General features: G+C 38.5%; 1 pseudogene; it reads right to left on the reverse strand.

Annotated features, from left to right (window-relative positions):
* Window positions 1-742: 742 nt before the first annotated feature.
* Window positions 743-2,150, reverse strand: LOC149140397 (uncharacterized; annotated as a pseudogene).
* Between the last annotated feature and the right edge of the window lie 24,738 nt (window positions 2,151-26,888).

Consider the following 26,888-nt stretch of genomic DNA (forward strand, 5'->3'; position numbering starts at 1 on the left):
TTTAATCAATCAGACACTTGGATTCAACATTTTTTAGTGCCCTCTTTTAACATTTTCATGGGCTTGGCACTAAACTCGGTTGCTGGGCTTTGACTTGTGTGTTGTGACTTGTAATATGCAGCATGAGTGGCTTGGAGATTTAGCAATGAAACATAAAAGTTGGATATCAGGCCTTGCATTAAGCAAGAACTCTGCTCCAAGGTTGGATGTCATGATAATAACTTTGTTTAGAAACTAACTGTGCAATTGTTGTTTCTGTTTATTGCCCAGGTGTAAGCGTTGCACGTAGGGCCACACTTCAAAAGCACAGTGCCATAGCTAGAAGTGTAGTGCCACAGCTAGAAGCGCAGCACCACAGCTAGATTGGCTTGGCTTTCGATTTCTTGACTTGTGTGTGTTGTGGATGCAGGGGCGATCCTTATAAATTGACTCAACTGATAGAGGGGCCTCATTATTAGTATTAAGGATTTCTTTGGTGCGTTTAATTTGTGTCTTCAACTTCGCCATTGCTTCAGGAGATTTCCGCACCTCTATACCATTCCCATATTTCTTCAAACTGACATTTGGCATTTTGATGTCCCACCCCTATTGCCTTCCAATGTTGGGTGTCTCTCCTTGATGTAACCTTGGGGATGGCTCTACGCGCAGCGCCAAAGGGCTACGTGCAGCGCTTTTGAATATGGCTATACGCACAGCGCTCACAGTTTTTAAAGCCACCAAACACTCATCCAGAAAATAGCTATTATGTCTTCTTCAAATTGACATCTGGCATTGTAATGGGTTTCATAGGATGTCTTTGGCACACTGTAATGGCTCTTTCATGCTCAAGAACCTCCAGATATTGTTTGCTTCCTGCTTTAAAACCATTCCTTTCCTGAAGAACATGAACTGTTCGCAATGATCTCAACCTTGGTTCTTTAGGCCTCTCAAGTCCCTTTACATAACCTCCTGGATCATGAGTGTCAAGTCCAAGGAAATGTCCAAGACCATGAGGCATGAATACTGCACCTAGTCTTTTTTTCCAACATCTCTTCTACAGTTCCTAACAGAATGTTGGCATCCTTCAAGGACTTTATAATAACGCTCTCTGCTAACTTGTGCATCTCCACCCAGCTTACACCAGGCTTCATTTTGGAAATAACGACATTGTGAGCACCAAGAACTGCATTATACACAACTCGCTGGTCATCTGTGAATTTTCCGTTAACAAGGAATGAGCATGTTATATCAGAACCATAAAAATAGTACTCTACACCCATATCCAATAATGCCAAGTCACCATCCTTTAGTGTCCTATCATTTGGAGCTCCAGCATGTCCATAGTGGAGAACAGAACTATTCTCTCCTATTGCACAGATGCAAGTATAGGAGTAACGCCTACAACCACCAAACATATACACATAATGCAAGAATGTGCTTTCCAATTGATACTCCTTCATCCCAACTTTTGTTCTTCGCATGACCTCAACATGAGCTGCTGAGCTCACTTCATTGACATATCGTAAGAGATTCAATTCCAAATGTGACTTGAATACATGACATTCAGTCAAAATAGGATGTAAAATATCAAGATTGGTATTGGAATTTTCAATTCCCTTGAATTGTGCGGGCTGAGAGAATTTATTGTTGTCCGTGTTAAGGCCATGCAAGAGATATAACAGCATAGTTTCATTGTCTGTAGCAAGAGACCTTAAACTGTCTTCCATCTCATTGGTGTAATAAACTTCATCCACCTCATACATTTCCTTCATGTCAGATAAGGTGTGTATTTTCCCCATCCAAATTGCATAGTCTTCACTTAATCTTGGGATAAAGAGAAATGCTTTCCCAGTTGAAATGTCCTATAAATCTCCAAGTATTTCTTTCTAGAACCATGAGACCAGCAACTGTAAACTTTTCACCAGCAATAATATTGTCAGCAATGTACAGTGCCCCCTACACAAATTCATGGGTGTCTCTTCAATCAAAGCAGAGAAACGAGCTCGCCATATGTTGAGATGAGGATTAACAACACAGTAATAGACCTCAAATACTATGTTCTCCTCTTCTCTATCACAATCCAGCCACAAGACTAGCCACTGACATCTCCTAGCTTCCTCTGGATCATTCAATACCTGAACTGCTACACGGGAGATCTTTGAGTCAACCATTCATTCGGTCATATATTTTGATTCGGGAGCCGATTTTGGGAGTGTGATATACCGCTGGAAAGCTTTTTCCTAGCTGCTCTTGATGAACTTGCTTATGACATGTTTTGTGTTGAAGATCATGTGCAAAACATCTAACAAAATAGACATAGTAAGAGGCCCATTTTGATCACTGAAGGAAGGCCAAAGGACTGACTCTAGCATGGTACATGTTGGTGCCAACAGTTGTGGGGACTATGCTGCAACCATTCTGGCTATGGAATCCGGGGAGTTGGTTAGTTGATGCGACACTTTGTTTTGTGATGACTGGGATCAAGACAGAGAATAACCCAACTCACACTTGTTTTGACATGTGAGGGAGCGTTGAAGCCTTTGTCGCACAACAAGGTTGGTTTTCCTTATTGTTGCTACGGATAATGGTGAGTGTTGGATGGGTAGGTTGTGACATCATGGAGATTCCTGGGCCAGATGAGTTGGGGCTCTATAGATATTTTTCCATTAGGTCCTAGGAGAGGAGGATACAAATGCACATGATGGGCAAACTTTCATGATCGGAGTTGCACATCGAAAACAAGGTGGAACCCATTTTAGACTAGCATGGGATTTGGGCATCATAGGATTTGGTAGTACAACTACCCTCGGGGATGAACCGATTTTATAGGGAGAGATCATTAAGATCTTCCATTGGGATTTAGTGATTCTTTGATGGCATGGTGGACTTCATCAGCATGGCAAGGGAATCAATAGGAAGATATCAAGGGAAGCTCATGCGAGAGAGACTTTATCTCTGTAGGGATTGGGTGATATATTCGGGAGTTTACTCTTGGAGTGTATGAGATGGACCACTCAGTAAGAAAGCTTCATGAGGAGTTGGATAGAGTGATACATTATCATGATCATGATTCCCTAGTCATTCATGGTATGCAGAGGGCTTCTAGTACTTATACATGGCAGGATAGTGAGTGGGGCAAGGGGAGCTTCACTTTGGACATGATTGCTTGGGATATTGGTATTGAGGGAATCCTTCATGACAGGACACTACAAATGCCAAGGACGATTTAGTGGCGCATTTGGGACCCTGGCATAGTTTGCAGTAACTGTGGGGATCAATAGCTAGAGAGGGTGCTTGTTCAGGCATTGCTTGAGGACAAGAAATTTTTGGCAGGGAGGACTGTAATATCCCCAATTTTGATCTTTCATTTGAGGAGATTAACAAAGTTTATTGGGGAGGTGCTAGACATAGCACAATTTTGTAGTTCGAGTTTCAAATATGATTTCGGCTTGAGGAGCTTGGGTGGAAAGGCAAGATTGCAGCTCATTGGCATATGGGGGCCATAAGAGAGACAAAAAGGGGATGCACACATGTGGAGCAAGAGAGAGAAAAAGAAAGGGGATGAACTAGTGGAATGTGGGGGCCACCAAGGGAGAGAGAGGCCAACAATTATAAATAGAGCAAGGAGGCTCCCATTTGGGGGATCTTTAGTCATTTTACAATTTCAACATTAGTTCTTTTGAGCTGCTTAGCCAAGACAATCGTGTTGTTTAGCACAAGGACTTTTCGAGCGGGAATTCCACCTCTACCCTCGGTGAACTTCGAGTGTCAACCTAGGGGAGTAAAAAGGAGTCCATTTCAGGGCTACTCTAGGAGCTATATTTCAGACCATTTCCAGCTGGAGTGGGTTTCTCTTAGGGTGTAAAAGGAAATTTGAAGGGGATGAGAGAAGCTATCAAATAGTGGAGTTTTGGATGAAGAATTTTCAGATATTTATCCATTGGGAGGGCGAGTTTTTCTTTGTGATTTGCAGGGCTGAGAGTACTCCATTTTGGAGGGCCGGTTTTATCTATTTCAGGGGTTTCTAAACAACTACTATGCATACATTTTGACAGGGAGATTTGGGAAGTTCAAGCTAAGGAGAAATAAAGAGGCTTGGAGTGATTTGCAGGGATTGGAGGAGATTTTTATATTAATTGGTTGGCCTTGTATAGCATAATTAGTTCTACATGGCATTTTTCCAGCTATTTAAAACCATACACATTTCTTGGGGTCAGCGGGGCACGTTGGATTCAGCCCAAACCCTTTCTGGGTTTTTGTGGGTTCATTGAGAGGAGTCTGTGACTAATGTTATAGAATTTTTCAGGCAATATTCGGGCTTGAAATCCTCATTCTTATAGTAGGGCGAATTGTCAGTTAGCTCGGGAGTCTACATCACTTGGTGGGCTCAGTTTTGGCTTGGAATTAGGCCAACCCATTTCTGGGTATTTCTGGGGTTTTGGAGGGGAGCCCGTGGCTGGAATTTCAAGGTGATTTGAGCATTCTTCAAGGCTAAATCTTCAGTTCCATTCCAACAACAGTAGTAGTAATTTTCTGGGTAGTGCATAGTACCAGTTTGGGTTAGTATTTCCTCGAGTTCATAGTTGTACTACATGGGATTTGCATAACTTGCATAGCAAGCCCAGATTCCAAAACTTTATCTCATTTTATGTACTCTTTTATCATAAAATTAATAAAATGGATTAGATTGTATTGTTGGACATTTTGGTGTTTTAATTATTGTGTATGAGTTCTAGTTTATTTATTGTTCTTAGTCAATTGCTTGGTATTAGTTGTTAAATTCAAATTAGGAATATTACACATGCAACAAGATTTCCCCTTGGAGCATGGATCCATGTTGTTCCTTCTTTCAGACCATAATTAAAATTAATATATACTTTTTAGCATTCACAATATTTTTCCTTGGTCATCCAAGGCTTCCACATTGGCTTTAACAGTCATAATTAAATTTACAAAATCAAGGGAAAAGAGAAGGTTGTTACAATATTACTCATGGACAACAGGCTATCCATGTGGGAACTATGAAAAAGTTTATAGAAGGGTCGAGTTGTAACTTATATTGAGGGTTGAATGGGTCAATTTTGACCCCTACTTGGCTATTGAGTTGCATTATAATCACGTTAACAAGAAGAAAAGGGGTTTCATCCTATTTGAGGGAATTTCATTCCATAAATGAGAAAAGTAGCTAAGAGTCAACAAATAAATAGAAAATCAAGAGGGTTCATATTTTGTAGTAGCCCATTGGCCATAAGTCTCATTGCTTGCATCGATTTCCATTCAGAGAAAGAGAGAGAAGAGTGGCCTCACCTTCCAGCTAGGTTTTCTCCATAAGGGTTTCACAGATCATATCTTTAGTTATTAGGTTTTCTCCCATAAAGATTTTGCACATCATATCTTGTGTTATTATGATTGTGGGTGCTTATATTTTTGTCTATTATCTATTGTCCACATGTTATGTATTATATGTATGAAAATAGTAATTAAATAAATCCAAAAATGTAAGAATATAACCTCATAATATAAATATCAAAATTTAAATATAACTTTATGGAATATGTTGACAAATAAAAAACTCTTTCAACCTTTACTTGGGATGGAGAATTTTTTCAACAATGGGATACATATGAAGAAGTCAAACTGAATACCTCCCTAGATAACAGGGAGTGTTGATTTCTTGGGTAGTTGTGGTCAGTATTCACAGGTACTGCAAGTCATCCCCTAATAGGGAAATGAAAAGAAGAATATTTAAAATTTAAAATTGAATTATTTTTTCCCCAAAAGTCAAGTTGGCTCCTACAAAAGTTCAAGTCGGCCCAGCATAGAGACACACCCATTTGAGCTCATTAATTCACTATATAAAGGAATTTCATCCTCCTCTTGAAACAAAAAAAAATATGGATCACTTACTTATATTTTATTCACACGTGGGAGTTCTATGAGGTAGTAGACTAATTTTCTTCTAAGGAAAACTGAAGTCATTTGAGGCAGAATGAAGTTTATTCTAAGGAATATCAATGTTTCGTGAGGCAGGCTGAAATTCTTTATGGCACAGTTGACCAAATTATAAGGTCATGTTGACTAAATTTGTGAGGCTATCTCATTAGGCCAAAATTGTCTTTGGTTGACTAGGTTTGACTTGGATGTTTATGGTCAGTTTGGCTTTGTTTTTTTTATTGGAAGATTAGATTGTATCTCTTGTTGAATTGGAAATTTTCTCTAAGAAAAGGTTGTTGTTTTTTATTCCCAAGGTTTTGATTTCCCACGGTAAATTTTTTGTGTCTCTTATGTTTGGTTATCTCTTCATGATCCTACTATCATTATTGTTTTACTATTGAGATTTTATATGTATAATTGCTTAATGATATATGTGACACAAGATGAATTAATAAATAAAAATTGGAAGTAATTATCAGACTAGAAGATCCTAAAAATAAATATCATTTCTTCAAAATGGGGTGATCTTCAATTTTGAGTTCAGTGAATTCTTTTATACTAGTCACTTAGATCATAAATATGGCACACCCCTTCTAGTTTAATTTATTTTCTTTTAGCATTGAAACATGGCAGATTAAAACCAATTTTCTCATTCCTTATCGTATTCTTTCCTTGACTTCATCGTTGAGGTACTCCAATGACTTATTGTAGCAATCCAACTTGTTTCCATGGGCTACCATCCAGTTCATACCCATCCATATGTCATATGAACCCAACAACAACACATTGAGGGTGGTTGTCGTGAGAATGTTGCCTAGCTCCTTATGACACAATTCCACCCAATCAATCACCCTCTTCTTGACTCACATGTCCAGTTGAACCACCCATGATTTTGTAGGAAGCTTCATTTACAAATCGTATATCTTTGTAATTTTGAGGCTGATATAACTAAAATTTGAACCCAGATCGATTAAAAGTGATTGAGGTTGATTGGCGACCATACCTTTCATTCTGATCACTGAGGTTTGATGCTTTGCATGCCTATTGTCCAATGTTACATAAATATGAGGTGAGATTTGAGCCACATTGTTCATCATTGTTGCTTCTTGGACAATGTACAACTACTTAGTGTTCTAGTATTGGTGAGGATAGTCCTTCAGCATGTGGTTCTCCGCACATCCCCAACACTATAATGGCTTTCTCTTGGGATCCTTAGCCTCTTCTCTTCCTAATTTGATAGGTTGATATCTATTGGAAGTGGCTAAATTCTATCGGAATACACCATTAGAATGTGTGGTGCACTTGACATTTTCCCCCATTTTCTTATGCCGTGACAATTTTGGTTCTTTCCCTCTAAAACTACTTTTGTCTTTCTTTCTTTGATCTTCACAAAATTTGGCCTTATGCTTGGACTGATCATAGCAATACTTGGCCTTCCTAATGGTGTTCTCCAACATCCTTGGTTTATCAAATTCATCCTATCTTGGTAGGACTATGGTAACCCACTAAGGTATCTTTGGATCTTTACCTTCTCATCCCTAATGTAGGGAACACACCTTAGCAGCTCCAAAAATATTTTGGTGTAAGCATCCAAGGTAATTTTCCTAGCTTGTGCTTATGAAATTATTTAATTTTGTTGTCCTCGTACCTCTCAGAAATGTACTTTTCCTAGAAATGTCTCTCAAATCTACTCCAAGTCATCTCCTTTATCTGATGCCTTTGACATTTGTCAAATCTTCCCACCATATATCAAGTTTTCCTTTCAAGTTGAAAATTGCCTCCTGGAACTTCATATTTTCAAAGTAGTTATCGACTCTAAAGTACTTCTTCAAGCCCAATAGTCAATCCTCTGATTCTTCACACTTTTTAATTTCTCCATCAAAGGTAGAAGGCTTTTCCTTCTTGATCTCTTATGCCATTATTCTTTTCTCACTCCTCCTTTTCTAGTGGTGTCTTCTATATGTAGCACTAGAAAGATGACCATGGATGTGTTTCTCTCTTTGTAGAGTGTTAATTGGTGTTTCTCCACTCATTATGACTTCACTTGTTTGTTTGTTCTTCTTCCTTGAGTTTCTACCTTTTTCCCTATTGGTTTCCAATCCATTCTTCTAAATTTTAGATAGAATTTTCTTAGATTTATGCTTGCCCAGATAGATGGCACGAGGCTCATATTTTTTTATCTTTGTAAATCCAAATTTCTCCTGATGATGGGTCCTGGTCTGGACTTGAAACTTCAATTAAAAATGAATACTTTGGATAAAACTCTAGAAACCTATTCTTCAAGCTCTACAAAATCACTGCATTCACCTCTACTTGCCTATCTTTCTCTCTAAAAATATTTTCATTATCTACTTCGTAGCTCCTCACTTCAACTCTTAAGCTCCTAAGAATATCCATCCAATCAGGGGAATTTCCTTCTGACCTCTTTCCTACTGAGTATTCTTCTTTATCATGATGCCTTTGATCCATGTTGTGTTGTACCATTCTACTTCTCATTCCTCTATTTCACATTGTAAGTTATGTCTTCTTATGTGTTGTCACACACAAACAATTATTAGCTAATAAAAGATAATTCATAACCTTGACATTTTAGCACCAAGCATGTTGATCTAAATTTATTCACACAATCACAATACATGTCAATTACACACTATAATAAATAAAAAATATATCATCATTCTATCCAAACAAGCAAGTCCATCATCTATAGGTTTAAATCAACATATATAATAGTTAAATTATCATATTAAATTTCATTCTTTGTGTGTGAGTTCCTTCAAGTTCAATGTTGAACATAGGTTTGATACCAATATGTATCAATGATCTAAATTTTATCCTCAATAATTTTTATTAATATCTTCTAGGGCCCATACAATCCGAGTGTTGAACTCGGGCTCTGATACCACTCTGTAACCACCCTCCCACCACTTTGTCTAGTCTTGGGAAATGGGAGGTGTTACTTTCTTTCTTTGACCCGATCTCCAATGTCTATTATGAAGATGGGGTTACACAACCTCATTTTTCTCAAAGTTTTCAACTCTTCAAAAAATATCATTGTTGTGTTTAGCTCATCAAAAGCTTTCTGGTGACATGATTTTTACCTCAATCTAACTCCTAGAATGAAAGTTATGTTTCTTAGAAGTTTTTCCATTTATAAGATTCCCTTTCATCAATGGATTTCTGCATGGCCCCTACTTAACCCACATGGCACTACCATACCTGCATCATGAGGAGTCCAAGGAAAACTAGGTCATTTGTGGATTATATCTAGCCCATGTCATATTTGCGCCTTTGAATTTTTGTTATCCCTCACTACCCATTAATCAACAGATCCCTAAATAGTCAGTGACAAGGTTCTGTTGGAACGTGTCCCGTTAGTGGACCAATCCTCTAGCGATGAATGGAATCTAAAATGGTGTCCAACCCAAGTCCTATCTATTCCCTCAAAAGGTGTATGCTCTCGCCACATCCAGATCGCAAATCCCAAATTGATTTCTTATGCATTCAAAACCAACATGGGACTTAGAATATTTATACAGTGTACGCCCCTCCTTAAGGCTAGGAGGTTATAATTGGACTAAGTCACATCTGAGCCTTTGTAAAGGTGTATTCCTTCACCACCCCTAAATCCTTCGATCCTCAGATATAAATCCACTTAGACAGTGATTCGTCCTTGGAGAAATTTGGGCCTTCACAAAAGTGTTGGCGCTTTCCAACCTTAGATTCCCTAAATCCCTGAATTTTGAGGATGAACAAAGAGAAAGGGAATAAGGGGAAAATTTCAAGGCAAGGGGCGACAACCCTAACTAAAATTTCATGGTTTCTGAGGCACAAGGACTGAAGTCCTGAACCTAAAATTCTACTTGATATCTAATACATGTTACTGGTGGCTGTTAAGGGATAAATTCCCCTAGGGTCTTGGGTTGATACCATAGTAGATCAGAGGTTATTTAAAAAGAGAAACACATATTCCATATAGCCATGATGCTAGTATAAACAAATTACACGAAGAGGGGTGCACCTGGGGGTCCTTCGTTTGAGAAGATCCAGCTAGGGTCCAAACCCTCTTGGAGTTCCTTTTAGTCCTTCAACCTGCAAAACAAACAATTCCAGAAAGTACAACAGTATATTGACCAAGCATCATAAAGAAATCATCTTCATAACATAAGGAAAGGTAGTTAGTTATACAATTAAAAACAATCATTCACATATGAATTATAACATTGACATCATGAACATGAAGAAGATTTATATCAGGAATAAGACAAGTGTTTCTTTTATTTTAAATAACTAAAGTAAAGAAAGGAATGATTTCACCTGCATCCCTTCGCAGGCTCCAAGCAGAACCGTCCTCTGAATTTGTCCAGTCTCAAGCCTTCAACAAACTCCTTCCATGACTTACTCCATGATCTCTCAAGTAGTAGAAAGACATCATCACACAAGGAAACAAGGGTTTCCTATAAATGGGGGAAGTGTTGGAAGCACAAGGATCTTCAGACTTGGTTAGGGAAAATCTCAGCAGAGTGATCTTTCTCTCTATTCTCTCCTCCTTTAGGCCTTCCCATTGAAGCCTTTTTATACTTCTCCCAAAGTAGTTTTTTAGTTGGGAATTCGTTGGGAACAGTTGGGCCACAGGCACTAATAGGTAATTATCAGGTAAAACCCATGATCTCTGCCCAAGATTAAGGAGTTTTAATTTTTTTTAAGTGTTTTAAGACATATATGCGGGTTGGGTATACAAAGACCCACGTATACACGCATTTAGCTCAAAGCAATGTCACGTATAGGGAGTAAAACACTGTTTTTTGAATATTTGGACCAGGTCTGGCAGGAGGGGTTGCCCTAGGCCATGAGTGCAGCATCACAAACATCAAGAGTGATGTTTGGAGCTATAACAGATGCCCCCTAATATATGAGGTCAGAAGGGGTACATGATGGCCGAAATGTATTAAGCAAGTACATGGAAAGGAAATCTGCCAAAAACTGAGAAGGACTTCACCAGAGTTCAGCCTGTGAAGCCACAAAAGAAGATCAGAAAGAAACACTATCTGAGGCAGGCATACCCATGCTCAAAGAAAGTAAAGCATGTCTGCATATCAAGTACAAGCGGATCCACTAAGTATACAAGTATAAAGAACTAGAAAATACATAATGGATCATCTGATCATGATCGAACAAGTACATGTCTGAATATCACATATAAGAATGTCAATGATGCTGAAGAATGAACCGGATCACTGATATCAAAGACTGATCACAAAAGGTACCAAATGGACATGATGGAGTAGGATGGTACTACACTACAAACTCAAGTGCCAGCATATAGAATGTCGCCATGAATGACTGCAACATATAAGGTAGAGTGGTATCAACTAGCAGCAATAGGAACAATTGTCAAGTGACCCAATGAATGTTGATGCAACCTGAGGTCTTCACCGACCACCGTGGTACATTTCTACACTATGGGAATAAATGATCTGGAGTTGACCATGTGAGAAATCGTTTGATTACCGGTCATTGATGTATACCGTTAACAAATGCGAGACTACTCACCAATAATGGTAATGAGTGTCAAGGTACCCAGTACAATCTAACAATTGTGAATAAATGAGCTGGAGTCAAACACCCGTAAGAATCTATTAATCAGGAGACAATGATGGTTTCCCACTGTCGATAGCGAAGGATCTGCCACTAATGACTGCAAACCCAAAGGTACTTCCAAATGGACTCTAGATCTTTGCCCCAGAGCAATGAGTCGTAGTCGATGGGGAAAGATCTGCTAGAAGGAAGGCATTAAGGCATCCTTCATCAATCTAGCACGAGTGCAACCCATAGGCCAATAATGTGGAAGGAATCGGAAGAAAAAAGATGTAGTAACCCGACCAAAGCATGTTTCCGGCGTACACAAGATGTAGCTAGCGCACGACAGAAACCCTCTGAACCAACCAATAATGAGAGCTGACACAGAGGCGAGGTATCCACCAATAGGGTCAAATGGAAACCAAGGTACTGCACGAATCCCAATGTGTGATAATGTAAACTGATGTCGAACACAAGGGAAACCACTCAATCAAAGACCCATGATACTAATCAATGCTGAGCACAAGGTGACCTATCAATAATGAAAATAGGGCTAGGGTGCAGCTCTAGGCCTGCCCTCAGAGCAAGATGTCGTCGTCGATAAGGACAAGACCTTCCAGCAAGAAGTCAATGGGGACCTTCTCAAACCAGCACGAGTAAAGGACCAATATAGCTGATGTGATGATAGACATGATACTGACAACCAGGGATGGCCAACTGAAAAATGAGTCAAGAGACACCGCAGAGAGGCCGACTCAGGCTAACTTCCCTTGAACAAAAGCACGACTCAAAGTGACTATGTGGCAGCATATGATGACTTTGTATAAGTTCGTCATGCAGGAGGCACGAACAAACCCTCCATATGATTGGAAGAGAACCAATCAGGGGAGAAATGACCCAATAACAAGGTTAAGGCGTACCTAAGTCAAACTAAATCCCGCCCAAATGGAGGAGACTTTGTTTTGAGTGCTTTGTGCAAGGGCAACACGACTAACTCTAGCTACCAACAATAAGTGGAAATATTGTCCTATTCCCACTCTTTTTGGAATATATAATTTTTTTTGTCTTTTTCTTTAAGCTGGAAAAAGAATAAAAGAATGCTATAGTACAATGGAAAGAATGAGTGTCAGTGAAACAGATGATCTAGTTCCTGGGATTGGAACATTCCTATGCTCAATGCAGGGGGGTGAAAACTGGTCAAAGACACTCAAAGGTGTGTTCCTTCCACGGATCAAGGTGTGTCAAATTGCAAAAGGCAAGGGCATGCAAGTTTGATTTCGCAGTAGTGATGGTCAAAATTTGGTTTAAACATGAGTCTGAGTGAAGCCGGCTTAAGGCCAAAAGGTTGCAAATGGTCAAAATGCAATGCAATAGTACAACTCAACACAAAGGAGCCTCTAGGGTATAAGGCCAGAACGAAGCAAAGAAGCAAAGAGGAATGAGTCTTCATCGCATAAGTCATGGCGAGACTACAGAGGACTCCCGAGCCTAGGGACAAAAAATTAGCATGAGTGTCAAGTGACAACAAGGTACTAACTAGGGCACCCATGATAAGGTAGGCTCTACCACACAAGTCATGATACTTCTAAGAATGAGAAGGTTCCACACCATAATTTGGTGGGGTCGATCCTAAGGCCAAATGGGAAAGGAAACTGATAAGTGCACAATGCAGGCGGAAAAACCTAACCTATATGCCAATTTCGAGAACCAATACCTGTCAGAATGGACCAAACATAAACTTCCAAAGGAGAAATTTTCCAAGTTCTGTAAACATAAATAGGAACACTAGACAAGAAGTTAATACATCCCACATATAGACTTCACATAAAATCTTGTGTGATAGAATACAAAACTTGAAAATACGTACCTCATATGTACAATACGGTACAGGGAACCACGCAAACTTGCGGCTTACGCATAATGGTTCTTCTGAACAAACCCCTTACAGGGCTCAGGCTAAGGACTCCTTTGGTAGTCAAAACTCATAGCTTCAAAGAGTTCCTCCTGTGAAGGCAAATCAAGTTCTAGAAAACCATGAGAACTACAAGGATCAAAAGAGGGAATTAAAGGGTCCCATGTCCCTATAGGAAGAATCTCTTGGTCAACTGTCGGGACCAAGTCCCAAGAAGGAGAATAATAAGTCAAATGATCCTTCCCAGAAGCATTTGAACATTGAGGATTCAATGCCACATAATTTACCTGTGGCGGGGTAGAGTCTACTTGAACACTTGGAACAAACCAAGGGGTATTCTGCAGTAAAGTCGAATTAGGGTGGTAATTATCAGATGCAAGCTAATCAATAGTGAAAATATTCCCATTATGAGGAAAGCACATTACTTGAAAGAGTGAAGACGCCACAGCATTCATAGCATAGACATAATCACGCCCAAGTAGCATATTAAAGTCTAAAGGGCTATCAACCACCATCATATCGATTAAGACAGTCTTCCCACCTAAAGTAATAGGCAATTGAGGAAGAACACCCATAGATTCACCAAGTCTTCTCTCATAGGCTAACAACTGACTCTGAGTTGTCAACAACTTTGGGGAACCCAAATCTTTCCAAGTCAAAGAGGATATAATACTCGCAAAGGATCCTTCAGCCACCATACATCGATAGAGATTTGTGGAATTAACTCTGACCTTTATTTGGAAAGGTGCAGCGGAAGGAAGACGAGGCTCGACAAGATTATCCCAATCAAAGGAAACACTCCTGGAACTTGGAGGGGGAACATTCAAAGAAACCGGAATGCCCCCTGTACCAGAAGACTCTGTACTAGAAATCAAACAGACTCTTTGTTAGGCACTTCACCCCCCAAAAGAGGAGTGTAATCAGCCAGCAAGTGCACTAGCTCAACCACATTATCAACTAATGGTTGGTGGGATTGATGAGAAACCATATTAGATCTAGGAGTAGAAGTACTTTCAGACTCGGACCATATCCTTTGAACCTCTGGAATACCAGGGCATAAATGAGTAAGATGGTCTCTCTTGCATATCTTACAAGGGAACTTAGGTTTAAAACTTCTATGTCTAGGTTTCTTATCAACCTCCAATCTACCAACATGACTAGCAATGGTTTGTGGAGAGTCCCGAACATTATTTGCAGAGGTCGGAGACTCTTTACTAGTATGACTTGCAGTGACTAGATTTATGCCCCCAGCATGACTTGCAGCGGCTGAAGACTCATCTTCAACTTGACTAGCAGAGGTTGATGATGAAGCGCTAGTATGGCCCGCAGTGACTAGACTTGTGCCCCCAACATGACTTGTAGTGGCTAAAGGCCCATCTCCAACATGACTAGAAAAGGTTGATGATGAAGGGATAGAATTATTCTTCTTCTTTGACTTCCTCTTTCTCCTCTTTTTAGATTTCTTGTTACAAGAAGGAGGAGAAAAAGGAATCCCATATTTCTCTTTGAAAGAAGATGAACAATTAGCACCCATGTGATGCCCTTGAAATAAAGCATTCAACTGAGAAGCTTCAAGAGCATTTGGAATATTCGGAGTGGACCACAACCAAACGGTTAGTCCAACATTCAATCCAGGAATATTCAAAGTGGCCATCAAGGGGGTACCAACGTTTCCAAAGAAAGGAAAAGCACAAGGATCTCCTTTTGGAAGGGTACCTTGGTTGGCTTCCACAAGAATATTGGCCATATGTAACTGATTCACAAAGCCTTCCCTTACGGGAATGTAGAAATGACTTTTCAAGGAAGATAAACACACAATCAAGACCTTTGCCCTTGAGGAGGCAACTCCACAACTTCCAAAAGAACAACCAAGAGCCTTTCAAGATCGGCGGAGTGGTAAGTCAGTCACTCAGAATACCAAGTCCAAAAAGTGACTAGACAAAAATACCTAAAGCCAACTATATACAAGGAGCAAAGATCACTCAACTATAAAGTCCCTAAAAGATGTCATCCAGTCAAACAACTTCCAAGTAATTCCGCTCCGGGTGATTAGGACCGGACACCAAAATACAAGAAAGTGAAATAAGGTGCCTTCCGAAGATAGTCTAGGATAATGACAGCCCAGTCCTACCAGCGAAGGTAACAAAGGAAGTTACATTGACCTCCTAACAACAGATTACGCTGGTGCAAGCCCCCAAGCTTCGCAAGGGTGCCCTTCAGTAGTAACGTTGAGAGTGATACAACGTCGACCTCAGGTGCCACAAGATTCCCCTCCACAGCCACCTATGTAGATCCCTAGGAGTAGCAACTAAGGTTACCAACTCGTATCAGAAGCTAGGCGGAACAGTCTTGAGGTTAGATCTGACAAGTAGGAGAGGGGGTATCTCTCTTCCTTATCTTCAAAAACCCTCGTGCTTAACTCTCAGATCTGGAGCTTTCCTAGTCTCCCTAACACTATTGGATTTTCACTCACTATTCAGACTCCTATGTTTCACAGTTTAAATGGCCTTGGAGAGTTTTCTCTCCACTCACCTAATCCAAGGCCCTAAAATATCCTAAAACTTGTTGGTGTGTCTAACTTGACAATTATAAAAAGTTCTAGTATATTTTAATTAGCACTTGTTTTTAAATGGGATGTTCTTAAGTCAAGGGATACGCAGAAATGAAACTTGTGGTGTTTTGACGCAAAAGAAATTAATAAAACCAAACTATATGCAAATGCACTCGTTTTATTCTTCGATGAAAGAAATTTCTACTAGGTTTAGATGAACTTCAAAGAAAGCAACAAATTTTTCTTTCATTTTCTTTTACTCAAGCTTCACACTCACAAAAGTTAAAAAAACTATGGATGTCCTAAAAAGATGCACAAATTTATCCTAATGCAATGAGTACATGTTGATGCAAGACTTAAGACTACTCTAAATCAAGAAATGAAAGTAACTTGTTTATCAATATGATTTTCCACTTAAAACGTTTAGATGGAATATGAGTTGCTAATGCTCATTTTCGTCTCTACACTAAAAGGAAGTTTCAAGACAAACAAAAATGCACTTTCATTCTCTAAAAGAAACTAAATCAAAACGAAGTTCAAGAAAGCAAAACCAAGTTTTCAAGAAGTTTTCTTCAAAAGCAAAAACAAAAACGTCTTTTCAAAAGTGCTCTCAACAAGACTGAAACTTTATGATTGAAAAATCGGCAAAAAAACACTTTGCAAGCTGACAACACAAAATGGATGAAAACTCAACAAAAAAAATGTGTTTCAAGATGCTCTTAACAATCAAAAGCAGCAATAAGAGCTTGGCAACAAAGACCAAAAGATCAAAAAGACAATTTTCAAGAAAGTGTCAATCAACAACTTTCGGAAAGCAAGAAAAGTAGATGGTCACAAAAATGTAGTTTTGACAAGCAAACAAAAAGGTCACCAAAACAAGATTTGACACAAATATTGAGATCAATCTTCCTGCCCTGAGGAATCAGAGTAGCCAAGATTCCCAGCAAGAAATCTTGCATGCTTAAACAAAAATGATGACGCTTGCAAAAACAAATAAGACCAACACTTTCCACAATCAGAGAGAATTTGAAATCAGATACTTGTTGTAAAACTAAAGACTGACACAGAAAAGTAACTGTTCAGGACTGAATCAGACCAGCAGACAGACCTTTAGAAACAAAAATATTTGAAAAATCTTGAAAATTACAAGATATACGCAACTGTGTTAGTGCACAGCTGCATGTATACGCGACTCAGCCTAAGGAAACATGCATATACGCAGGTTTACTTAAGGAAACATGCGTATATATGCTTCTGTAAACTAGAAAAACAGCGTATATAAAAGATTTCAAGAAAAAACAAAAAACAGTCTGAAGAAACTGATCAAACTTACAATTCAAGTTCCTACAGGAACAGACTACATAGTAATAGCAAGCAAACAGACAGTTGAGCCCTGATTGGCTTGAATAAACCCAAACTAGGAACAACAATACTGTTGTCCCCAGTGGAGTTGCCAATTCTGTTAAGGGATAAATTCCCCTAGGGTCTTGGGTTGATACCCTAGCAGATCAGAGGTTATTTATAAAGAGAAACACACATTCCATACAGCCATGATGCTAGTATAAACAAATTACACGAAGAGGGGTGCACCTGGGGGTCCTTCGTTTGAGAAGATCCAGCTAGGGTCCAAACCCTCTTGGAGTTCCTTTTAGTCCTTCAACCTGCAAAACAAACAATTCCAGAAAGTATAGCAATATATTGACCAAGCATCATAAAGAAATCATCTTCATAACATAAGGAAAGGTAGTTAGTTATACAATTAAAAACAACCATTCACATATGAATTATAACATTGACATCATGAACATGAAGAAGATTTATATCAGGAACAACACAAGTGTTTCTTTTATTATAAATAACTAAAGTATAGAAAGGAATGATTTCACCTGATTCATCCCTTCGTAGGCTCCAAGCGGAACCGTCCTCCGGATTTGTCTAGTCTCAAGCCTTCAACAAACTCCTTCCATGACTTACTCCATGATCTCTCAAGTAGTAGAAAGACATCATCACACAAGGAAACAAGGGTTTCCTGTAAATGGGGGAAGTGTTGGAAGCACAAGGATCTTCAGACTTGGTCAGGGAAAATCTCAGCAGAGTGATCTTTCTCTCTATTCTCTCCTCCTTTAGGCCTTCCCATTGAAGCCTTTTTATACTTCTCCCAAAGTAGTTTTTTAGTTGGGAATTCGTTGGGAACAGTTGGGCCACGGGCACTAATAGGTAATCAGCAGGTAAAACCCGCGATATCCGCCCGAAATTAAGGAGTTTTAATTATTTTTAAGTGTTTTAAGACATATACGCGGGTTGGGTATACACAAACCTGCGTACACACGCGTTTAGATCAGGGCAATGTCGCGTATAGGGAGTAAAAAATTGTTTTTTGAATATTTGGACCAGGTCTGGCAGGAGGGGTTTCCCTAGGCCATGAGTGCAGCATCACAAACATCAAGAGTGAGGTTTGGAGCTATAACAGTGGCCTTGACACTCATTATGTGATTTTAGAAAGAATAAGGGGGCAAAGCTCCAGCACGAAACTTCACAGCTTCTGAACATAACCACACAAGGAGATTGTTAATTATCAATCCAATTTTGCAACCTCTTATAGGCTAGTTAAATCAGTTAGAAACACACACACACACACACAGATATATATATATATATATATATATATATATATATATACCATTCCTCATCTATAACAGTCAAATGAGCAAGTATAAGTATGCATTTTATATATCAACCATGATCACAACATTGGACAACATAGTTTAGTCATTTATCAAATACAAAACATATCAAACATGAATATAGCAATGACCTCTACCATTCATACATTCAATAACATTTAGACATATATAAGAGCTCATACCAAACAGATGCATTTCATGAAACATCATTGCTCATAAATCAATATATAATTGCAATATACTTATTTAAGTATTTTAAGATGGCTAACAACTAAAGGAGGGACTTCCACTCTCTACCCAACCATATTCCATTTGCACAACAACTTTTTTGCAACTGACCATCCTTGAGTTTGATCCAAAGTTTGAGGGGTTACTTTCTCAAGGAAAATTTACACCACTTTCTTGACCATACACTCAGGAAATGGGATCCACTATTTAGGTGGTTTATAAATTTCTTTCTTGTAGTAAGCACCATAGTGACCCAGTCACTCATCTGAGCTCATTCATAAGGCTTCACCCAAGGTTTAGATGGGGTATTGTTGAGTCTAGGAGATTGAATCCAATTTCCAAGTGATTTATCAATTTTCTTTCATAGCAAGCACCATAGGGGTCTATATTCCATTACCCAAGTGGTTTATCATCTACTTAGCAAGCACCACAACGACTCATATTTCCTATCTAGGTGATTTATCATATAAACAACAAACACCATAGTTTTTTAGTCATCCACTAAGCCTCCCATTTACCACATAGACTAAGACTACTCATCTAATGGCCTCAAACAAATTCATAGGTAATATCACCCAATTTTCAATAGTTCACTTCAAACAGAGGGCTTTGGAATTAGCTCCACCCTTGCTCCGCTTACTATTATCACTGCTCCATAACTCCTTGCAATCCACAAATGGCCTTGAGCAACCTTTATCCTTCAGTGAAAATGTGAGAGAGATTTAATGCACAAGAACCAATGTAAGTGTTCTCAATTGTGGTATTTCTTCTTTTGACTCTTGTTATATGTCCATCTTCTCATAATATTTACAACAACCTGTTATTTTGTTGTATCCTTTTTTCTTGACAAGACATCCTTCTTACCTACCTCTCTTATGACTCTAAGAGGTCGTTCGGCCATATCCTCGATTTGTGACAGGGAATGGGCATTGTCCTCTATCCCCACCACCCCAATAACATCTCATCAATGCATGTCAAGGGAGTTAGCTCCGTTGGTCAGAAACCAAGTTAAATAATTTAATCCAGGCTTATTTGTGACTTCTTAAGTCATGCAAAAATATTTCCCCTTTGAGCATGGATCCATGTCGTTCCTTCCTTCAGGCCATAATTAAAATTAACATTTGATTTTCAGCATTCACAAGATTTTCCCTTGGTCAGCGAAGATTTTTCTTCGGCATACTATTCCTCATCTATAACTGTCAAATGAGTAAGTATAAGTATGCATTTTATATATCAACCATGATCACAACATGGGACAACATATTTTAGTCATTTATCAAATACAAAACACATCAAACATGAGTATAGCAATGACCTCTACCATTCATACATTCAATAACATTTAGGCATATATAAGAGCGCATACCAAACATATGCATTTCATGAAACATCATTGCTCATAAGTCAATATATAACTGCAATATACTTATCTAAGTATGTTGATATGGCTAACAACTGAAGGAGGAACTTCCACTCTCTACCCAACCATATTCCAGTTGCACAACTTTCTTGCAACTGACCACCCCTGAGTTTGGTCCAAAGTTTGTGGGGTTACTTTCTCAAGGAAAATTTACACCAATTTCTTGGTCATACACTCAAGAGATGGAATCCACTATTTAGGTGGTTTATAAATTGCTCTCTTGTAGTAAGCACCATAGTGACCCACTCACTCATCTGAGCTCATTCATATGGATTCACCCAAGGTTTAGATGGGTTATTCCTGAGTCTAGGAGATTGAATCCACTTTCCAAGTGATTTATCAGTTTTCTTTTCATAGAAAGCAGTATAGGGTTCTATATTCTATTAACCTAGTGGTTTATCATCTACTGAACAAGCACCACAATGACTCATATTTCCCTATCTAGGTGATTTATCATATATACAACAAACACCATAATGTTTCAGTCATCCACTAAGCCTCCCATTTACCACATAGACTTAGACTACTCATCTAATGGCCTCAAACAAATTCATAGGGAATATCACCCAATCCGCAATAGTTCACTTCAAACATAGGGCTTTGCAATTAGCTCCACCCTTGCTCCATTTACTATTATCCTTGCTCCATAACTCCACACAATCCACAAATGGCCTTGAGCGGCCTTTATCCTTCAGTGAAGATGTGAGAGAGAGTTTATGCACAAGAACCAATGTAAGTGTTCTCAATTGTGTGTTTTCTTCTTTTGTCTCTTGTTATATGTCCATCCTCTCATAATATTTACAACAACTTGTTATTTTGTTGTATCCTTTTATCTTGATGAGTCATCCTTCTTCCCTACCTCTCTTATGACTCTAAGAGGTCACTCGGCCATATCCTCGATTTGCGCCACGGAATGGGAATTGTCCTTTATCCCCACCACCCCAATAATGTCTTATCAATGCATGTCAAGGGAGTTAGCTCGGTTGGTCAGCAACCAAGTTCAAGAATTTAATCCAAGCTGATTTGTGACTTCTTAAGGCATGCAACAAGCTTTCTCCTCGGAGCATGGATCCATATCGTTCCTTCCTTCAGACCATAATTAAAATTAACATTTAATTTTCAGCATTAACAAGATTTTTCCCCGGTCAGATAAGGCTTCCACATTGGCTTTCACAGTCATAATTAAATTTACAAAATCAAGGGAAAAGTGAAGGTTGTTACAACATTACTCATGGACAACAAGCTAGCCACGTGGGAACTATGAAGAATTTTCTAGAAGGGTCGAGTTGTAAGTTATATTGAGGGTTGAATGGGTCAATTTTGACCCCTAGTTTGCTATTGAGTTGCACTATAACCACGTTAATAGGAAGAAAAGGGGTTTCATCCTATTTGAAGGAATTTCATTCCATAAATGAGCAAAGTAACTAAGAATCAACAAAGAAATAGAAAATAGAGAGGGTTTGTATTTTGTAGTAGCCCATTGGCCATAAGTCTCATTGCTTGCATCGATTTCCATTTAGAGAAAGAGAGAGAAGAGTGGCCTCACCTTCCAGTTGGGTTTTCTCCCATAAGGGTTTCACATATCATATCTTGTGTTATTAGGTTTTCTCCCATAAAGATTTCATACATCATATCTTGTGTTATTATGATTGTGGGAGCTTATATTTTTTTTTATTCTCTATTGTCCACATGTTATGTATTATATGTATGAAAATAACAATTTAATAAATCCACAAATGTAAGAAAACAACCTCATAATATAAATATCAAATTTTAAATATAACTTTATGGAATATGTTGACACACAAAAAACTATTTCAACCTTTACTTGGGATAGAGAAACTTTTCAACAATGGGATACATCTAAAGAAGTAAAAGTGAATACCTCCGTAGATAAAAGGAAGCATTGATTTTTTGGGTAGTTATTATTACTATTCAGAGGGAAATGAAAAGAAGAAAATTTAAAATTTAAAATTTAAATTTTTTTCCCCAAAAGTCAAGTTGGCTCCTCCAAAAGTTCAAGTTGGCCCAGCATAGAGACACACCCATTCAAGCTCATTGATTCACTATGTAAACGAAATCCTCCTCTTGAAACAAAAAAAATATGGATCACTTACTTATATTTTGTTCACACATGGGAGTTCTATGAGGTAGTAGACTAAGTTTCTTTTAAGGAAAACCGAAGTCATTTGAGGCAGAATGAAGTTTATTCTAAGCAATATCAATGTTTCCTGAGGCAGGCAGAAATTCTTTATGGCACCGTTGACTAAATTTTTGAGTCTATCTCACCTGGAAAATTTGTCTTTGGTTGACTAGGTTTAACTTGGGTATGTTTGTGGTAAGTTTGCCTTTGCTTTTTATTGCAAGATCAAATTGTATCTCTTGTTGAATTGGAAAATTTGTCTAAGAAAAGGTCGTTAATTTTTTTTCTCGAGGTTGGGTTTTCCCAGGGTAAATTTTTTGGGTCTCTTATGTTTGGTTGTCTCTTCATGATCCTACTATCATTATTGTTTTATTGTTGAAATTTTCTATGTCTAATTGCTTGATGATGTATGTGACACAAGATGAATTAATAAAAAATAATTGGAAGTAATTATCAAACTAGAAGATCCTAAATATCAATACTATTGCTTCAAAATGGGATGATCTTCAATTTTGAGTTCATTGATTTCTTTTATACAAGTCACTTAGATCATAAATATGGCACACCCCTTCTGGTTTAATTTATTTTCTTGTAAAATTGAAACATGTCAAATTAAAACCAATTTTCTCACTCCTTATGGTATTCTTTCCATGACTTCATCGTTGAGGCACTCCAATGACTTATTGTAGCAATCCAACTTGTTTGCCTAGGCTTCCATCCAATCCATACCCATGAATATGTCATATGAACCCAACAACAACACATTGAGGGTGGTTGTTGTGAGCATGTCTCCTAGCTCCATGTGACACAATCCCACCCAATCAATCACAATCTCCTTGAATCACATGTCTAGTTGAACCACCTATGATTTTGCAAGAGGCTTCATTTAAAAATGGCACATCTTTGTAATTTTGAGGATGATATAACTGAAATTTGAACCTGGATTGATTAAAATTGAATGAGGTTGATTGGTGACCATACCTTTCATTCTGATCACCAAGGTTTGATGATTTGCATGCCTATTGTCTAATGTTGCATAAATATGAGGTATGCTTTTAGTGACATTGTTCACCATTGTTGCTTCTTGGACAATGTACAACTACTTAGTGTTCTAGTATTGGTGAGGACGGTCCTTTAGCATGTGGTTCTCCCCACATCCCCAACATTATAATGGCTTTCTCTTGGGATCCTTAGCATCTTCTCTTACTGATTTTATAAGTTGATCTCTATTGGAAATGGCTAAATGTCGTTGAAATACACCTTTAGAATGTGTGGTAAACTTGACATTCTCCCCATTTTCTTATGTCCTGACAATATTGGTTCTTCCCCTCTAAGACTAGTTTTAACTTTCTTTCTCTGATCTACCCAAAAATTGGCCTTATGCTTGGACTGATCATAACAATACTTGGCCTTCCTAATGGTGTCCTCTAACATCCTTGGTTTATCAAATTCATCCTATCTTGGTATGACTATGGTAACCCACTAAGGTATCTCTAGATCTTTACCTTCTCATCCCTGATGTAGGTAACATACCTTAGCAACTCCAAAAATATTTTGGTGTAAGGATCCAAGGTGATTATTCCTAGCTTGTGCTTATGAAATTCTTTTATTTTTTTGTCCTAGTACCTATTATAAAGGTACTTTTCCTAGAAATATCTCTCAAATCTACTCCATGTCATCTCCTTTTATCTGATGCCTTTGACATTTGTCAAATCTTCCCACCATATATCAACTTTTCCTTTCAAGTTGAAAATAGCCTCCTGGGACTTCATATTTTCAAAGTAGTCATTGACTCTAAAGTACTTCTTCAAGCCCAATACTCGGTCCTCTAATTATTCACACTTCTTAATTTCTCCATCAAATGTACAAGGCTTTTCCTTCTTGATCTCTTATGACATTATGCTTTTCTCACTCCTCCTTTGCTAATGGTGTCTTTTATTTGTAGCACTAGAAACATGGCCATGGATGTGTTTCTCTATTTTTAGAGTGTTAAGTGTTGTTTCTCTGCTCATTATGACTTCACTTGTTTGTTTGTGCTTCTTCCTCAAATTTCTACCCTTTTCCCTATTGGTTTCAAATCCATTCTTCTAAATTTCAGATGGAATTTTCTTGGATTTATGCCTGCCCAGATAGATGGCACGAGGCTCTTATTGTTTTTGTCTTTGTAAATATAAATCTATCCTGATGATGGGTCCTGGTCTGGAATTGAAGCACCAATTAAAAATGAATATTGTGGATAAAACTCTAGAAACCTATTTTTCAAGCTCTACAAAATCACTGCATTCACCTCTACTTGCCTTTCTTTCTCTCTAAAAATAGTTTCATCATCTTCTTCGTAGCTCCTCATTTCAACTCTTAAGATCTTGAGGGTATCCATCCAATCAAGGGAATTTCCTTCTATCATATTTCCCACTGAGTCTTGTTCCTTATCATGATGCCTTTGGTCCATGTTTTGTTTTACCATTCTACTTCTCATTCCTCTATTCCCATTGTAAATTGTCTTCTTATGTGTTGTCACACACAAACAATTATTAGCTAATAAAAGATAATTCGAAACCTTGACATTTCAGCACCAAGCATGTTGATTTGAATTTTTTCACACAATCACAATACATGTGAGTTACACATTATAAGAAATAAAATAATATATCAACATTCTATCCAAGGAAGTAAGTACATCATCTATAGGCTTAAATCAACATACATAATAGTTAAATTATCATATTAAATTCCATTCTTTATGTGTGATTTCCTTCAGGTTCAATGTTGAACATAGGTCTGATACCAATATGTATCAATGATCTAAATTTTATCCTGAATAATTTTTTTGAATATCTCCTAGGGCCCATACAATCTGAGCGTTGAACCTGAGCTCTGATACCACTGTGTAACCACCCTCCCACTCATTTGTCTAGTCTTGGACTATGGGAGGTGTTAATTTCTTGCTTTGACCCAATCTCCAAGGTCTATTATGAAGATGGGGTTACACAACTTCAATTTTCTCAAAGTTTTCAAATCTTCAAAAAATATCATTGTTGTTTTTATCTCATCAAAAGCTTTCCGGGGACATGATTTTTACCTCAATCTAACTCCTAGATTGAAAGTTATGTTTCTTAGAAGTTTTTCCATTTATAAGATTCCCTTTCATCAATGGATTTTCACATGGCCCCTACTTATCCCACATGGAACTACCACACTTGCATCATGAGAAGTCCAAGGAAACTAAGTCATTATGTGGATTATATCTAGCTCATGTCATATTTGTGCCTTTGAATTTATGTTATCCCTCAGTACCCCATAATCAACAGATCACTAAATAGTCAGTGACAAGGTTCTACTAGATCGTGTTCTGCCAGTGGACCAAGCCCCTAGCGATGAATGGAATCTAAAATGGTGTCCAACCCAAGTCTTGACACTCATTATGTTAGGGTCCCACCCTAACCCCCTTATTTATGTAATGGGATCACGTCATAGTCAAGAGTCAATAAAGCCCATATTAATAATTGTAAGTGGTTAATCCGCAATTAATGACGGAACCACAGTTAGTTGCAAATGGGCCGTAGTATTAGATAGATGGTATTAATAAAACCCACGGTATTGGCCCGTGGTATTGCATGTATGAGTCATATATAAAGGATAGAGACTCCCTGCGAGGAGCATCGTGTCTTATTTTGTAGTCGAGCTCTACTCTATTAGAGGTTGCCCCCTCGAAGAGGCAAGTGAACATTACTCTCTGAATAATAAAATCATTGCTATTCTGTGTTCTGGGTATCTTTTCTTCACATATTCTGTATTTGGGTATCATTTTGCAGGTTAAGAGCATAACAAGTGGTATCAGAGCACTTTCCAGGGCCGGTGGGATCTCCATTTCTTAGCAAAATTTTTTTTTGGCTAGAGACGTGTTCCGGCGTCTTTAAACCACGGGATCTATTGTTGAGCGCATAAACCTACGGATTTGGGGAGGCATGCACGCAGGAAATACAAGAGGTGGTCACGTCTATTGGACTCCCTTGTAACCCTTGTGGGTACCCCTTCGAGTAGTAGCGCATTAGACAGAACCGCGCACGGATTGTCTTCCACATACCCTCTGGGTATATCAGAAGCCCCCTAGGCTTCCTTGAAACCTCGCCATAGATAAACCGTCGGCCGTCTTGCGGCTACAGTACACCGAGAACAGCACTCGGGGAGATTACTTGCCCGTACGATAGGGTAGTCGGGTTGTACGGCTAAGGGTACGGTCGATCCCCCTTAGTTAGAGCCCTGAAACATTGGGCCGAGTACTACTGCCAGACCCTTATGTATATTGCGATCTGTAGCACCTGACACTCCTCAAGACCTTAGTTCCCTTTTCTATCGGGGGATCACACAGCATCTCTTCCAGATCCGCCTGTGCAAAGGGGTGCAGCAGCAGCAGACATCAGTCCCGCAGTCTCGAGTTCGCAGATCAGCCATTCCGA

This window comes from Pinus tabuliformis, chromosome X (genome assembly GCF_031772625.1).
Source record: "Pinus tabuliformis cultivar Carrire ecotype Pingquan chromosome X, CPIR1, whole genome shotgun sequence".
Lineage (NCBI taxonomy): Eukaryota > Viridiplantae > Streptophyta > Pinopsida > Pinales > Pinaceae > Pinus > Pinus tabuliformis.